The sequence below is a fragment of the Urocitellus parryii genome, chromosome 10, assembly GCF_045843805.1.
Source record: "Urocitellus parryii isolate mUroPar1 chromosome 10, mUroPar1.hap1, whole genome shotgun sequence".
Taxonomy (NCBI): domain Eukaryota; kingdom Metazoa; phylum Chordata; class Mammalia; order Rodentia; family Sciuridae; genus Urocitellus; species Urocitellus parryii.
This window is the reverse complement of record NC_135540.1, coordinates 39,431,788-39,451,128: the sequence shown is the minus strand read 5'-3', so window position 1 is coordinate 39,451,128 and position 19,341 is coordinate 39,431,788. Positions and strand designations below refer to the sequence as shown.

Sequence of the window (19,341 nt, the reverse complement as noted above, 5' to 3'; positions counted from 1 at the left end):
TTTATTAACACACAGGCTTATGAACCCAGGGACACTAAACCACTGAACCATATGCCCAGCCCTCTGTATTTATTTTCATTTTGAGACAAGGTCTCTCTAAATTGCTTAGGGCCTCACTGAGTTGCAGAAGCTGGTTTTGAACTCACAATCCTCCTGCCTCACACTCCCAAGCTGCTGGGATTACAAGTTCGCACCAGTGCGCCTGTCAGCTAATAGGCTTTAAACACACAAATAACAATATATAATCAAAATAAGAGAAATTATTTTGCAAATTGCTTTTTCCAAAAAGAGATGTATTTGGTAAAAATAGCAATGTTGACATAAATTTCCCATCATAATGTTTACTAGAGACAGTTCAAAAACTAAGCCAAAATTGCAACTGGCAACTAGTTAAAAGGTTTCCTTCTTTTTCAATTTGTCACCTACTTTGGCCCAGAAAACAATATGAACATAGAGAATATTTTTGGAAGAAATGTCAACACTACACTTGAAATATTGTATTCCACCACCTTCTGAGTTATTAATGATTTATAATTTAGACATTAAGGAGGAAGCCACTATAAGTAAATGCATTATGAGCAAATAAAGCAAATATATTAACACTTGTGAAACCAACTGACTTGGTACCATGGAAACAAGAATCTCCCTGGACTTTTGTGTCCAGATTAATAGTTCTAGATGACCTTTCCTGTGTTAGCTTCTGCCCTGAATTTTTATTTGCTTTTGGGTAGTTATTGTACTAATCTTCTTTGTTACTCCATTACTTGTTACTGTGAGAAAATACGAGAGAAAAGCAACTCAAAATAGGAAAGATTTATTTTGGTTTATGGCTGGCTCTATTGCTTTGGGCTTAAGGTGAGGTAAAACATCATGGCAGAAGATGTTGTGGAGAAATGATGTTCATTTTGTGGGCAGCCAGGAAGGAGGGGGAGAGGGAGAGGGAGAGGGAGAGGGAGAGGGAGAGGGAGAGGGAGAGGGAGAGGGAGAGGGAGAGGGAGAGGGAGAGGGAGAGGGAGAGGGAGAGAGAGAGAGAACATGAACAAGATAAAGTCCCCAAGGACATACCCCAAAGGATCAACTGCTTCAATTATCTCCTACCTCCTACAACTATGTCATCAAATTATTAATCCACCAATGAGGTCCGAGCCCTCATAATCTAATCACATCCCCAAAGTTCCACCATTGAATGTTGCAGCATTAGAGATCACACCTTCAGCAAATTAGCATTTGGGAAACACTTCATATCCAAACCATAACATCTTCATCCTATTCTACATACTAACATGTTAAAACAATATTTATTCATACTTTCACAAATATAATCTCATTTTAATAGTCTATCATATAAGAAGTTCTGACCCATTTATTTCATAGGGAAACAAATATTATTGCTATGCTTCCCCTTTCATATAATCTAAAACTGCAACTTATTGATACTATTTCCAAACTATTCCCATTTTTTTCTACTTTTTCTATTGCTATATCATTTCCCATAATACTTTCATCTCTTATTTGGCTATTACTGTAAGCTCTACTAATCATTTTCCTTCAAATACTATATTCTTCAAGGTTATTTTGCCCAACACAAATCTGATCATATTAGTCACACTCAAACATCTTTAGAGACTTATATTGCTGATCAAAAAGGTAATAATTTTTTAGCATTGAATATAACACATTTCAGATTCTGACACTAAACTGTATTTTCTACTTGATCTCAGACCAAGTTCTCCTTGGCATATGTACACTATAACTTCCACAGTAGATGATTCATTGTTCCTAAAATGCTATGCACTTCTCGACCCAAGAAGACTTTATTCAAATAAGCCCATCTGCCTAAGAGTGCATTTTCTCTATATACATCTGTCATGTCCTAATCATCTTATAAAGATTAGCTCACACATTACCACTGATCTTCCCAAGATTAATTCATTGCTTCCTTTGCCTGTGCACGTTTACTTTTTGTTTAACTCTGCTGTGTTCATTATATTACGTTGATGATGAAGAGAAGACAAAGGGGATTAAGGTTGGGTCTGGCCAGTTTCATGACAGACCAAGCAGCTGTGTGTTAGGTGTTAGTTTATGTGAATTGGCAAAGAGAAAATGATGTTTTCTGTTCAAGAGCATAGATAGAGAGAAGGATAAGCAACATTAAAGAAAATGGATTGAAGCTACATATATGTAAACAAGGAAGCACTCCAGTAAGAGCTTAGATTATATTCAGAGTTAGAGACTGAGAGTTCAGAGCTTCCGTGCAGATATTTACCATATAAAGTTCTGATGCAAATGAGAGGAGGAGCTTTCTGGGTGACAAGTAGTCTCACCTTACTTCTCAGTAAGCACAGTGACTAGATTAAAGGGTCAGAGAAAAACAAGACTGATGATTAGACCTCTTGTACAGTTTTTTCAGGATAAAACAATTTCTTATGCATAGTTGATTATCTGTTTGAATTAATATCAATGGAAACATCGATAAACAGGTATCAAAAGTCTATAATAGTCCAAAAAAACCCACTAGAAATCAATGAATCTCCCTGATGTTTCTGTCTTCGTTATGTAGATTGTTACCATTTTTTTGAATAATTACCTAACAATTCATGGATATCTTCTTTCTAGTAATTTCAATCCACAATAGCTGCCACTCTTCTATGTCTTTTTTGTGTCTCAAAATATATCTTGCTTCTTCTCCAGCTCTTTCTTTGTAACATTAGTGGTATCTCCTGTATATTCCTTACTTTGATCAGCCTCAGCCACTCAAATCTAGATCTTCTTCACCAGCCCCCAAATTCCCTGAGGGAAGCATCTCATGCTTCATAGAGCTCTCTGATGTGAAAGTGTTTCCTCTCTTCTTATTCTTTGTTTACCCCTTTTTTGGTCCACTCTACATATTATACACTTATGCCTTCCTGTAGCCTCAATCTGTCTTAGTTGCCAGTGGAAATAAATTGTGCATTCTGTCAAGAATTTCTTCATGATCCCTGGTCAGCAAGGGAAGAGATTTAGAGTCCCAGTGACTCTGTGTGATGACAGTAAAGCTCTTTGTTACCTTGGAAGATGGACAACATACCTATCCTCCTTGTTAAAAAGCTCACATTAACATGTTTTTTTTTTTATATGCTTTTAGTTAGTGATAGAACCAAAGTGGAAAATTTGCTTCCTGTGGTGTAATCACTCTTGGTTAATTGTTTTAGCAAACTCCTTGTTTCCTCTTGGGATCTGTTCATCCACAGGCTCCTAGAGCTGCAATGGCTTGGTTTCCTTTTCTCATTTTGTGTCGATCTTTTCCTCCACTTGGCACAACCACTAGGTATTACCAGAAAATTACCACCAATTAATATGAAACTGAGATAACTACTAGATTTTTACTTACTAAAAACTGGGTGTAAAAATATCTAAATATTTTACAGATGTTCAAAAAATGTTAGGAACTAGCTGTACCATCTTGTAACTATACCTCATTTAGTTTTGTATTTTTATCCTAAGCTGATTTACTTTTTATCCTGATAAACTAAATTTTTTTCATTTATTTTTATTTATAATTAGTTAGCATTCATAAAAGCAATATGAGCATAATAACTGAAAGTACTCCTTTAAAAAAGAGAGAGCTCATAACCACTGTTATTACAATGTGATAAAATGAAGCGACCTCTCAGAAATACTCAGGAAATGTTAAATGATGTCCTTCAATATAGTGGAAACACTTCACAATTCATGATGCATATGACATTGAGGTGAAGCTCAATTTAATAAATTACCAGTTGAATGACAGGAAAAGTTACTTCAGTCTTAGTAATCTTAGTACTTATCTAACAAGTACATTGGAGTCCTGCTTCTTCAAAGAGATATTCATAAGATTGAAATAATGTCAAGGCACGGATAACAGTTTTGAGCTTGAATGTCCCTCAGTTCCATGTGTTAAAAGGATTGGTTCCCCAGATGGCACTATTGGGAGGCATTGAAAATTTGGGGGCCTGGTAGGAGGTCTTTGGGTAACTGGGGAATGCCCCTAAAGGGGTTTATGGAATACTAGTCTATTCCTCTTTCTACCTTTTGCTTCCTGACCAAGAGATGAGCAACTTTGATTTTCTTGCCATGTTATGTTGATTTGGCATAGGCCTAAGCCTAAAGTGATAGGGCCAATTGGTCCCAGACTAGAACCTCTAAAATTCTGAGCCAAAATAAACCTTTTCTCCTTATAAGCAGCATAATGCAGTATTTTGTTATAGTGACAGAAAGCTAACCCAAGAAGTTTATAAAATGTTAGAGTTCTTCCAATGCTAGACTTATTTTTGCTTAATATGTAAACTGAATTTCAACTGGTGATTTTGGTTATTCTAATTTGTATATCACTTCATTTTTAAAACTGACCTATTTTCTAATAGTCATTAAAACTTCATAAAATGAGTATACAAGATTCAGAAAAGGGGAAATGAAATGATGATATAAAAAGTAAGACACTGCAAGTTTAAAAAAATGTGAAATAAATTTTCTGCTTGCAGATCTTTCATTTAAAAAACTAACAGGTGTCCTTCAGACTGAAATTAATAGACACCACATAGAAACTTGAATCTACATAAAGACGTAATAAGCACTAGTAAAAGTAATGCCAAAGGTAAATAGAAAACATGGTGAAAAAAATGCTATTGTTTTAATTCTTTTCTTCTCATATCTAATTTTTAAATAATTGCAAAAAGAAATGATTATAAAATAATGTTGATAGGTTATGATACATAAAGATGCAATTTTCATGACAATAAGCACTAATAAAGGGGAGAGAAAAATATATCAAAGCAAAGCTTTGTATACTATTGAAATTGTTGGCATTAATCTGTTCAAAATTATTTTATGTGAAGATGTTTATTATAATCACTAGGGCAATCATTAAGAAAATATTTCAAAAATATGTAAAAAGTAAGACACAAAGACATCAACTGGTATGCTAGCGGATGTCTATCTCAAAATCAGGCATTAATGAATAAATACAGGAACAAAAAAAGAGAGATGTACAGAAAAGATAGAAAATGACAAAGATAAATGCTTCTTCATTGATAAATACAGATCATAAAAATTGACTACATTTTTAAACAAGAATAAGATATTGGCACAATGTGTTTTAGAAAAAGCAGGATCAAACTTTATGCTGTCTATAAGAGACCAGCCTGCTCTATACTCAAAAGACTCAAATAGTTTGAAAGTGAAAGGATGAAACAAAATTTATGTTAATTAAATATGTCAATTTGACTGGGCCACAGGGGGCCCAGATACTTTGTCAAAGATTATTTTGGGGTATTTCTGTGAGAGTGATATAGCATGAGATTAACAATTAAATCAGTAAAGCAAATTTCCTTCCCTACTGCAGATGGGTCTCTCCCAACTATTCAATTGAAAGCCTGAATTGAACTCAAAGCCTGACCTTCCCCTGAGAAAGAGAAAATCCTGCCTAATTGGCATTGAACTGAGACCCTGTTTCCTCCTGCTTTTGGACCTACTTTCCTTCATACAGAATCTATCACAACAACTCTTGGTTCTCAGACCTGCAGACTGATGAGAACTTAATCAAACTTGTTCTTCTGGGTTTCTATCTTGCTGACTCACCCTGGAGATGTTGAAACTTGCCAGCCTCTATAGTGCATAAGTCAGATTTAATAATAAAACTCTTGTTACATATATGCATATCTTATTGACTTTCTCTGGAGGATCCTGACTAACACACTGTGAAAACAACAACCAAAAAAAGAGGTGGAATAGGATCTCTAATAACAGACCAAAATCTGACAAAATTGAAGGGAAAAAATAACCATGTGTAGCAAGAGCTGGAGATTTTACTTCAAATATTGGATAGAACAACTAGGAAGAAGGTAAGCAAAGAAATGGAAGATATGAAAAACACCACATATTAATTAGATTACAAAAACGCATAGAATACCCCATCATGCAATAGCAGCAGTGATAATTAAGCAGTAATGATAATTAAGCCATGGTCTAAAATAAGCCTCAATAAATTTAAAATGATTGAAATCCTGTAAAATATGTTTTTCAACCAAAATAGAGTTAAATTAGAAACCAATAATGAGAGAAAACTGTAGAATTTACAAATGTGAGAAAATTAAATAACAGATTCCTAATAACCAGTGGATCAAGGAAGAGATCACATCGAACAACTTAAGATGAATGTAAAAGAAACCATATAACAAAACAAAGATATGTGTTTTTGTTTTAATAGAGCTTACAGGAAAATCTGCAGCTATAGATGTCTGTGAAAACACCTTAGGAAGCTAGAAAAAAGATCATAAAGCAAAACCCAAAGAAAGGAGAAGAAAGAAAATAGCAAAGATTAAGATCAAAATAAATGAAATAAAAATTGAAAGTTGAAAATAAATCTGAAAGTTACATCTTTGAAAAGAACAACAAAATTGACTAAGCTTTCCTTAGAGTGACTGTAAAGAGATTTTTGGAATTTCCAAAATCACAAGTGAAAATTGTGCATGGCACCAGTCTTACAGAAGAGAGAATTATTATAAGGAAATATTAGGAAAAACTGTTTACCAAAAAGTTAGATAATCTAGATGAAATGGACAAATCCCTCAAAAGACACTAAAAAATATCTGAATAGACTTAACTTCGTGAAGAAACTGAATTTGTTAAATAATAACAATAGTAACTCCCATGAAAAGTCTGGACTGAGACAATTTCCTTGGTGAATTCTGTTAAGTATTCTAAACCAGTTTTTCACAAGTTCATCTCAAAAGTAGAAGAAGAAGTACTTCTAAAATTTTTCTATAAGTCCAATATTTCATTTAAATCAATACCAGAGTTTTCACAAGAAAATAAAATGACATATACTAGCCTATATGAAGACAGATATAAAAATCTTTATCAAACTACTAGTAAATTAGGTCCAACAACATTTCATATCATGATCAAGTGGAATTTATCTTGAAAATGCAATGGAGGTTTAACATACAAAATTAAATTAATATAGTATATCATATTAATAGAATAAAAAATAATGATCATTTCAATAAATACAGAAAACATGATAAATTCCATCTTCTTTTCATAATAGTAATACCAAGACTCAAGAATGAAAGGGAATATCCTCAACTTCCATATACAAAGGGCAGCTATGAAAACACAGCTAACCACACACCCAATGGTGAAGGATCGAATGTTGCTTCTCAGATCAGGAAAAAGACAAGGATATCTGTACTCCTTATTTCTGCTCAACATTGTACAGGAGTCTTTAGACAGGGAAATCAGACAAGAAAAGAAAGAAAGGCAGCTAATTATAAAGTAAAGAGTAAAACTATAATGAAAGCTGACATGATTTTGTGTTTTAAAAATCCTAAGATTTGAACAAATGTCTATCAGAACTAATAAAATAGAAATGTTGCAGGATATATAAAATATATATAAATCAATTATATTTCTATATACTTGCAAAAAACCACCTAAAAATGGGATACTAAAACACAATAGGAAGACGTCTTCGTGATCTTGAATTTGATGATATTTTCCTAGACTTAAAAAAAGCATATGTGGCAAAAGAAAATACAGATACACTGATTTCATCAAAATTTAAAAATGTATTTTTCAAAGGACACCATGAAAAAAGTGAAACTACTACTGCAGAAGAGGAGAAAATCTTTTCAAGTTACGTACATGTAAATAATTTTTATCCATAACCCTGAGAGTCAACAATTAAAAGTCATTTCTTAAAAAATGATTCACAAATTGCCAATAGACATATAAGAAGATGCACAACATTATGAATCATTAGGAATTGCAAATCAAACTTATGGTATATCACCTCACACCTATTAGAATGGCTAAAACAAACAAGGCAGACTATAACAAATGTTGGTAAGAATGTGAAGATATTCAAATCCTTATCCACTTCTGTCAGGATTGTAAAATTGGGTTGCATTTTAGAAAACTATTTGACATTTCCTCAAATTTTAAGCATAAATTGATGACATATATGATATGATATAGGATTTCCACTGTTAAAATAGCCAAAAGCATGTCTAAAAAAAATCTATGTAAATGTACTTTGAAGCACTATCCATTATAGTCAAAAATGAAAATAATCCAGATGTTCATCAACTGATGAATTGTATATAAAATAAATATCTGAGTTTAAGTAACATTAAAAAGGAATGAAGCATTAATGCATGCTACAACATGGATGAATCTCAAAAATGTTGTGTGAAGTAAACGAAGTCCATCACAAAAGACCACATAGTGTACATTTCCATGCATATAAATATTCAGAATAGACAAATTCATTGAGACAGAAAGTAGATTAATGGCCAGGGGTGGGACAGTAGAGAATGGGGAGTGACTATTAATGAAATTAGAAATGAGATATTTAAAATGTTCTAAATGAGACAGTAGTGATGGTTGCTTAACTCTAAATACATTGAAAAAATTGAATTGCACATTTTAAAAGAGTGAAGAAGTATATGGTATGTAAGTTATATCTCAATAATGGAAATGAAAAGGAATGTTACAAAAAGGTCATTAATCCTATTTTAATTTCTAATAAAATCAGAATGACAGAATTTAAATTTTATCAGCAAAAGTAAAATAATTTGAGAGGTTAAGAAGACATCAAGTGAACAAATGAATGGTGAAAGTCAGATGGGCATGCTAATAATTCATTTGGTTCACCACTTGGGTGAACACTACTTGTCACTATGGTAATATTGACCGTTAAACAGTTTTAAAATACATTCATATTTAGTCAGGTTTTCTGTAATTCATATCTATGTTGGTCTATTGGCCAAACAATGATTCAAACAAGTAATAAACAAGAAAACTGATTTTAACATAAAAATTAGTGAATCAAAAAAAATGGTAATAACTTTTGCAATTATTTCTTAATTTAAATAATGAGTATACAGGAAATTACTATCATGTATCATTTTAACAAACCATATGCAGTTACATGATGGTATATTATACATGAAAACTCTATGATATTGTTAATCTATAAATGCTTTGTGTTTTTTATGAGTTAAAGGCCAGCATTGCAACCAAGACATGAAATTTTGTTAGTAGGTAGACAAAGACTAATTTTGGGATAAAGCTGAGCTATTACTATGGTTTAATTGTAATCTGTTGATGTAGGAAATTTTAGGTTTATTTTTTAAAACAATTGATAGAAGAAGAAAAGATTAGTTTAAAAAATACTTGGTGTGTCTACATTTAAAATGTAGTTAAAAATGTTCAGTTTCATATTTGTGACTCTCAAAAGTATACCCCTTTTTCTAATTATTATACATTATCCTAGTCTCAATGTTAGTTGTGATCTCTTCTACAGACTTACATTTAGCCTATTTTAGTATTTCTTGAAAAATGCCTTTCTATAACATGTAGCTCTTCACCTGTAATCCTATGCATTTATAATCTAACATTTCAGGGTAATTTTAATTTAATGCAGTTCAACAACCATATAAAAAGGATTTTTACATTCAGAGTGGACCATAATAAAAGAATCCTATGTGATATAAATCCATTATGCTCATTCACTAAATATTACTTCTCATTAAACTCTGATTATATATTGCCAAAGACAAGGATCCAGGAAACCTGTGAAAATAGTCAATAATATTCTATTATTTCTCACTACTCTTAAACTACTTGTGGTTTATCTTTTAGATAGGGAATATTTTTGGTTCTTAATGCATAATACTTATTCTTCTTCATTTTCAATCTTATAAATATTGAATTCAGTACTCTCCTGAAAGTGACTTTTTAAATTATTTTCCTGTATTTTTATTATGCTAATTCTGATGATTCCACCAAAATAAACCTTGAAGGCATGTTTTATTGTCACAATGCATTGAAACACAAAAGAGGTTACCAACTATTCATTGCTTTATATCATTTCAGACATTTCAAAAAGGCACTTAGGTAATGCTAAATTTTTGATTAAATATCAAGGATAATATTCATTTTCCTTTGTACTATTTACTTAAATTAAGTCTCAATGATTATGTAAATACCTTAGTTACTATAAAAGTACTATCAAGGTCTCTGTCACATTTAAAAATTTTCTTGATTTGGAGATTTACAATTTATCTTATAAAAAATCCATGCTCAAAAAAAAAACCACTTTTATTTCTAGTAAAGTTTGGATTTTCATCAAATATGAAATAGCCATCAGATCTTGTACCAACAATCAGTAATTGATTTTCATGGTTTGCTTTTAAGAGCAAATTATTTTTAGGACACATTTTTTCAAAGCTATATAAAGTATTCACTATAGTTTTTCAGTTTTTCTTATAGCATATTTTGTTCATCAAAATCTTTACTTATTTAAGTGATATCGTTTTAGCTGCAACCTTAGATATTATTCATATATTCTAATTTTATGTGTAGTTTACGTATTTTAGTATGATAATCAGTAGTATTACAACATTTTAAAAAATTTTGCGGATAAAATTATGTAGACCACCACCTCATTCTCTCACCCAATTCACTCTACTGCAAACCAGGGTAGTGGAGGTTTGAAAACAGATTCTTTAAACCAGACAACCTGGATTAATGCCTCAATTTAACCCAATAATGGCCATGTGAGTCCGAAGTAGATTAAACTTTTTGGTTTGGACTTCACTACCACTAAAGGGAGATTATTAATAGTAGCTATTTCTTAGGATTACAATGTTAATAAATGAGTTAGCAATCTGACATGTGGGAAGTATTTAATAATATTTGTTAACTAGTATTATTATTATATGCTTAGAACATGTTTGCTATAAATTTATTTATTTTTATTAAGCATTAAGAAAATTTCCAAACACTAGAATTTCTAACTTGTCCTTAAAACAGCATCTGTTTTTAACAGCTTGAATTCAGGAACAAATTAAATGTCACAAAATCCACCCACTGTAAGTGTACAACTCAATGATTTTAATTAATTTAGATATTTGTTGCACCATCAAAACAATATTTAAGAAATTTTCATCACCCCAAAATATCCCTTTATGCCTGTTTTCTGACAATCCCAGAAACACTCCTAGTCCCAGGTGACCACTGATTTTATTTGTGTCTATAAATCTGTCTTTTAAACACATTCTGTAGAGATGCAATCATATAATAACAACCTTCTGCATCTGGCTCCTTTCATTTAACATAATGTCTTCAAGGTATATCCATGTCGTTGCATGTATCAGTAGCATGCTCCATTTTACTTCTGAACAGTACTCATTTTATTGCTGAAAACCATGCATTTTATTTATTCATTCATCAGTTCAACAACATATGGATTATTTCCAGTTTTTTACAAACATGAAAAATGTTGCCATGAAAATTCATGTAAAAATATTTTTTCAAACATATGCTTTTATTTCTCTAGGGGAGATGGATAGGACTGGAAATAATGAGTTGTATAATAGGTTTATATTTAACTTTTTAATAAATGTCTCTAATAAATGCCAAAATGTTTTCCAGTACTTTGGAAGTACTTTGCCTCTCACCAGCAATGTGTAAGTGATGCAGTTTCTCCACATTTTGGACAACACTCGGTATTATCTGTCATTTGATGATAGCCATTCCTGCAGTATCCATTTGTGCTCTCAATTTGTACTTTCCTAATGCCAAATGACAGTTAGCATGTTTGTGTATGTTTCTTGCCATTCCAATATTGATTTTGAAAGCTCTGTCCAGCCATTATTATTTTAAAGTTTCTACTATAATTTGAATCAATCTATTGGTCCACCAGGGGAATATCATATAGAATAGTTACAATGCCCTCAAAATCCACTTTGCTCAGCCAGGTATGGTGGTGCATGCCTGAATCCTAGAAGCTTGCAAGGCTATAACAAGAGGATCACAAGTTCAAACCCAGCCTCAGCAAAGGTGAGGTGCTAAGAAACTCAGTGAGAGCTTGTCTCTTAAAAATACAAAGTAGGGCTGGGGATATGGCTTAGTGGTTGAGAGCCCCCGAGTTCAATCCTCAATACCCTCCTCCCCCCCCAAAAAAAATCCTCTTTTCTCTGCTTATTCCTTTATCCCTAACAGCTGGCAACCTCTGATCTTTTTACTATGTTCAGAGTTTTGCCTTTTCCATGCAAACTATCTATTTTGGGTATTGATTATATCAGTACAAGTTCAAGGACTATAACACACACACAACAAATATTAATATATTATTTGTGGCACAGGATGTTAATGTGAGGTAGTTGTGCTCATGTGGGGAAGGGAGTATATAAAAAAAATCTCTATAACTTCCCTCAATTTTTCTATGAACCTAAATTTTCTCTTAAAATAAAAGAGATCCATATATCTGGAGCCTTAATAATAAATAGTATCTATACCATGCTCAGAATACAATGTAAATATATGAATACTCTAAATTTATGTATACAAACATTAATCCTTAAATGAAAATTTAGATCATTAAATTAAATCTGTCTATAAATGAAGTGAAATGTAATATATCCTTTAACCCAGTTATTTCACTCACAGATTTAAGTTTAGGAAAATTCCTGCACAAGTTTGCAAGGATACATAGACATGGATGCTTTATTTGGCACTGTTCACAGAAGTGCCAGAATTAGGATAATCAAGAGAAGTTGGAAGTTGGAGACAATGTTAATAAAATGAATAAGTAAATTATACTGGATTTGTACATGGATACATGTACAATCACCATCATATAAACAATTTCATATGTATAAAATTGAATTATAGCTATATGAATTAAGCACAGAGGACTTATTTAATGGGACATACTTTATATGATAAGTACTTTTCAAAGTACATACATAAAACTCATTAGACAACTGCATAAACAGAGAAGTGGGGATTAGGGTGGAAGAATAAGAAAAAGGTGAGTTAGGAGAATAGCGTGAGACAAAATGCAGAATATCATGAGATGAACTCTGTGTACCTGAGATGAACACAAAAGAGAAACAATTACAAATTTATTTACCTAAATAAAAATTTTTCACCAATTATTAATCATTTTATTCTGTTAGGAAAATAGTCTATAAATTTATTTGTTTATTATTTTCATTGTACTTACTTAAGATGGAGAAAGAAAAGTATGGAAAAACATTCTTTCTCACGGTAACTCAGAGAGTGGAAAAGCATAAATGGAACAATGATCATGGATGACTTCTTGAGTAATATTTTATCACCATTTTCTCTCATTAGAGTAAATACAAGAGGAAAAATGTTAGGAAATAAAAGTATAAAATCATTCCAGAGGAATAATACGCAGTGTAAATAATTCCTCCTTTTTATCTCTAGTGACAAAAATCAAGGAATTATTTTACAAAAAAGCGAAAAGGAGAAGAAATATATGAATTTTCTTTAACTGATTTCTTTTTTTTTATTTTAACTTCATTGTGTAGTAGAACAGATTTCTCATTTTGAAACCAACAAAGTGTGGCATTTTGGCTTTCCCACTCTAACCGTGTGTGGATTTTCTATTTGCATATTCCATCTCAACTGCAGTATTTCTCAGTATCAAGGACTAGATACACAGCAGAGATGTGCTTCTTAATGTATCATCTGTTCACAATGGTTTTGCATAATGGCTCTGTGTTGCTTAGAGATGTGCACTTAATAGCAGCAATCCATACAACACGCTGTAATGCTCCACACTTAAATTAGCTCTTCCACATATTAAGGGAAGGGGGAGGTGAGGGAAAAATTCATCTAGAGGTTAAAGGAGAATTCACATAGCTTTTCCACAACTAATATGTCATAAAATATTAAATGACAGTTCATTTACTCTTACTGGCCCCTTTCATTAAGAACTTTTTGAAGAGTAAAGTATGAATAAATTCTACACATCTTTTGTTGCAGTGGGAGGGAAATAGTTTATTTAAAACAAGGGCAAACTGAGGAAAAAGTATCCTATTTTAATCTCAAATTTAATGCATATGTACTTCATGTTGGCTTTCAAAATCTAAAATTAGCATAGATAACTGGACATGCTACTGTTTTAATAAAAATATCATTCATTATAACATTCTTTAAAGATCACTATTGAACCACAGTTGGCTATTATTTCACATTTAGAAATGTCAATTTTAGCTGTTTAATTTGATAAGGTAAACTGTAGAGAGAAAACAACCTATGCTGATAGCACAGAAATTTTTTTATTAAAAATTTCAAATTTATTAAAATTTGTTTATGCTCAGTCTTTGTCAGTGCTAGATTTTTTTCTCTTTCATAAAAATAAATTTTAAAATATATTTCTGATAGTATTTAAAATGCAAACAAGTAATATTAAAGATACACTAAGACATTATTAACAAATAGAGTTAGCATCTATGGCCTCAAAAAAGGTTAAGAAACGTGATGGAGAACAAATACTAAATGGAAATCTGGGATTTAAGCCCAAGCAATTTAACTTCAGGGAGTGTATTTTTAATTAATATAATAGGCTGTCAGTAAGACCATCTGCAGAGAGATTGAGCTTGATTCTGAGTACTGAATGGAGAATAGCACTAAGGATGGTCAGAATGGAGAAAGACATACATAAGTTTATACAACTTCCTGTTTTACCCTAAAGTGCATACTTCAAGTGAATTTCTCAAGTACATTTAGCTTGGAATATATGTTAGCACTGCATATTTGTCCATTGATAAATGAAACTGATAACTGAATTATAACTGAATGAAAGGTTCAGAAAAATGGGGGGGAAAAAGACCAGAAAAGAAATATTCAGACCATTCTTTTAGATATTTTACTGATATCAAATTTCTTTATATATCATGAAGTTATGATTAGGATGAAGTTATGATATGATTCAATCTATTATGCTAACCAAGGTATAACTGATTGCATGGATTCTATGACCTATATTAAAATGAATTAAATTTTAATCATTTATTTCGTCATGACAACAATCTATATTATAACATAAAAAATAAAGATCCTTTTGGTTCATAAGTGTGATGATTACTGAGTGTTCAAGTGGCTGTTCTGGGAGATGTGCCTTGTTCTGAACCTTGTTACCACATCTGCACATTACCCATCTGTTGTTAAAAAAAATGCTATGGAAGATATTTTTCTTAGGTAAATTTAAACTCCTTCATTTTCTCCTGAGTTCTTATTTCTTTTTAATAAATGATATTATTCCACCTTACTCTGATCTCCCCTCCTGTGGCCCATTAGTCACCCTAGAAATTGTCTAAAAAGAACAAAAAATTATCTTTCTTATTACCTTCCAATACCTATCATACATGGTCGTGTTCAATTTTCAATTTTTTATCTTTTTTCATTTTTTTTTACAATTCTATAACAACTAAAGGATAAAGTCTAACTCTAAATAATGACAGATCTGATAGTTCACGATCTCTTTCTCCTCTATACATAATTCCAGGATATTATATTTTCACTTCCCTGAACACAGTTGCTTCAAAATGTGTTCAGGCTTCATCTCCTGGGTAAAAATTACAGACTAGCCCTGGCAAACTACCCTAAAAAGAGTTTAATTATTGTATTTGCACATAAAGGTGAACACTAAAAATTTTCATTATGTGGACTCATCATTTTCTGTATGTTAACAGTTTTTGTATGAAAGTCAATGTTAATTTTTTTCTTATAAGCATAAATACCAAAAGAAGTTTATAGATAATTCTTTCAAGTTATTAATGTACCAACTAAGTATAACATAACTAACTTTATCATTTACACCATTTTCATTAAATAGATGGAAGGCTGATGGCTTTGATAAGTAGATAACACAGAAAACAAGATTCAGGGAGGGCAGGAGAGAAAGAGAGAGAGAAGCACACAGGCAACTGCACTTAAAGTGTAGCTTTGAGTACTAAATAGTTAATTTTTTAACCAATAAATCTCTAAAACAACATGGATCTGAAAGTTTTTATAATTCTTACACATTTTTTAATGCTAAGTCAAGAACTTTCACAATATTTTAACAAGAAAATGTTATTAACAAAGTTAAATCTTTCATAAAAAATTAAAATATACTTTTTATAAATGTAGAAAATTATTCCCTAAGAAATTGACTAATCAAATTTTCTTCAAAGAAAATATTTAAGAAAATAACTGAGAACATGTTTTATGTTCAACTTTGAGATGCCTATATTGAAATAAAAGAAGTATTAAAAATATCATTTCTCATTCTTCATATAGTTTCCATAACTGGTTTTTATATATTATATATGAATATATAAGTATGTATAATATTATATTGTGTATACTGTATATATCATATATATATTTTATATATGTATAAATATTTATACATTATATAATTATAAATAACTCTTAAACATCTATATATCTATATATGTTATATGTATACACAGCTTTCACAGCAATAGTTCATATCAATGGCAGCAATGTTTCTTTTCAAGATAATCTATCTAGTATGAATGATGAAACAAAAGCCTATTGACTGATAGCTGTGAAACAGCAAATGTCTACCAGAAAAAAAAGACAGGAAGTTGGATAGGATGGCTGTTCAATAAGGCTCTGTCACATAAATATAGCATTCAGCAGCCAATACTTAAAGCAACCCACTAACTGTTAGCCACTAGTTGTGGTTTTCAGACCTTCTAAAATTTAGATTTAGGATAAATTGCAATTTTCCATTTTTCTTTTTTTTTCCTGCTTTCGTTCTCCCCACGTTCCACCCCTTTTCTTTTCTATATTTATGGGAGGGAACAAGGATATGGGCAAAAGTAAAAAAGAAAAAAAAAAAGCAACAACATCAACAAAACCTCTCTCCATTAGATATTTTGTGGAGATCTGAAATTGTATTTAAGTTCATGTTACATAACACCGAATCAAGAAATTACTCTCTCACTGCCATTAAGAGAAAATAATTGTTTGCTGTATAACAGTATGGCAAATTGGGCTGTGGTTGTAGCTCAGTGGTAGAGTGATTGCTTAGCATGTGTGAGGCACTGGGTTTGATTCTCAGCACCACATATAAATAAATTAAAGATCCATCAACAACTAAAAGAAAATAGTAAAATATATATATATATATATATATATATATATATATATATATATATATATATATATATTTAAAGAGATACATAACACAACCTAAAGTAGGCCACAAAAGAAACCAGATGACAGAAAGAAAACTTGTCTGACAATGAAAACACAGAAACAATATAAACATCAAATTATATTTACAAAGCCTAATGAAGAAAAGCAAAACCTCGGTGGTACAATTAATAATAGGACTTTTTACTTTTTTATATTTTTTTCTTTGTTTATCATTAGTGCTGGTGGTGCTGAGAATGGAAACCAGGGCCTTAGGCATGCTAGAACATGGGAATCGACCATTGAGATACAACCTTAGTCCCAGGGTTTTTATCCTTTAGATTGACAATATGGCCTGATAAAATAAGATCCAAGCCCAAAGAGTACAATGCAGAACAAATAAAGTATGGGACACAAAAAAAGAGTATTAGAACCAGAAACAAAGCCCAAAAGACATCCTAATTGAATGCTGCCTTGAGGTGTAATATTAAGCCATGTATCACCCTAAAAATAAGATGTTTTAAACTAATGTCCTCTTTCTTGGAAAAGGTGTCATTTTTTGACAAAATAAAAATATATCCCACTCTATATCGATACAGATTAGACTGAGAAATGCTTTCTTAAAATTCTATTTTTTAAGCTTGAAAAAATTAAATCATTAAGCATTATTATGAAGGAAAATCAATGTCCACCATATTATGTGAAAATTTTAGCTTCAAGAAATCAGTTTACTGATAATTCCATTCCATTGAATATTTACCCAGTGAGTTACCGTGGATACATCTAAAGGTTATATTCTAAATAATCTTTTTGTAATAATACATTTTTTATATGCAAAATATAGAACAGATAATATTTTAACAAATTTGGGCAAAAATTTCTCAATTACCTGAGTTAAAGATTCATGGACATATTAAATGAATATCTCATGATACACATTAGAAACCACATTTAATCTTAGGAGTCAAAACGGTGTGAAGAGATATTACCTCATTGTAAATTTAGAGCGAAATATTGCTTTACTATTCTCCTGAGTTGCTTATATATCTAGCATTTCAACTGCGCATGTTGTCTTGATGGACTTGTTCCACAGACAACAAAATATGTGAGAAAGAATAATTTATAAAGAAGAGAAATTTATTTTTTACAATTCTCTAAGTCAAAGATCAAAATGCCAGCAGATTTGGTGTGTGGGAAGGGCTACTCTCTCCTTGCACAGCAGTGCCTCCCAGTAGCATCCACAGAGCTGAGGTAGAAGCAAAAGGGCATAGGGTGCTCTCTTCAACCTCGCTCACAGGGTCACTAATCCCATTCACAAGGGCCCTACCCCCATCACTTAATCACCTCCTAAAGACCCAGTCTCTTAACACGATATATCACACTGGAGATTGAGTTTCAACCTATAAATTTTGAAGGACACAGACTGCAGGACCCGTCAGACATTGGAAAATGTCTACAGTAGAAGGAAAGTCCCACCCAGCTGCATAGTGATATCTAGCCCACTTTGTTAGCTTTCTACTTTTCTGGGAATCCCTTTTTTAACTCAGTCCTCCTTACAAAATATATCTCTGTGATCTCTAGAAAACAAATCAATGAGATCATTAGTTCATTGATGAAGATACAAATAATAGGAATAAAACCCCACTATAAAATTTCAAAGTAAACTAAGATCCTTCTTATCAGGATATCTGTACCCCGCAGGACAGTGTCCTAGGGTTTTCCTCAATCCACTGGTTTGGGCACCCAGTTTGCAGGTGATTAGAAATAATAGCTAGTACTACAGATGAGTCACAGAAGAATGTATTAAAAATAGAAGTGGCAGCCCGACAGAATAGCGACATAATTCAGAAAGACTGTAATTTTACTATAACAATATGTTTTCATAATGGTAATTCTTAATCACCAAGAAAAATGAAATAATATATTCTGTAATTACTGCCTTCTTAATTGTAATGGAAAAATAGTGATGATCACTTTGTAAGAAGTAGTTCATTTAAGAGGATACTTGTAGATTTTATTTGACTTTAAACATTTTGGCACTTGAACACGTAGGAATCAGTATATTAATAAAAAATAACTTATACCAAACTACCCATTCATTATTTAATAACACAAAATATATTGACTTTCAATTTTAGGTCTAATTATTTACTACTGTATTCTTTATTAGATACTAGAGGAGACAAACTATATTCTCAGAAGGTGGTATAGGAAAACAATATATTTGAATACATATACATTTAAAATATTTTTAAACTCTGACATGAAGGATATAACAATATATACACTAGAATACTGGGCTAAATAAAATTACTCAGAGGCTCACATTAATTAGATTTATATATTTAATTA

At 31.5% G+C, this 19,341-nt stretch overlaps 1 protein-coding gene and 1 pseudogene across 1 annotated transcript in view; one reads left to right on the top strand and one right to left on the bottom strand.

The window, feature by feature from the left end:
• Window positions 1-19,341, bottom strand: part of Ccser1 (coiled-coil serine rich protein 1) — a 1,027,931-nt gene that overhangs the window by 68,561 nt on the left and 940,029 nt on the right. The window lies entirely within an intron of this gene.
• Window positions 14,897-15,005, top strand: LOC144257347 (small nucleolar RNA U13; annotated as a pseudogene).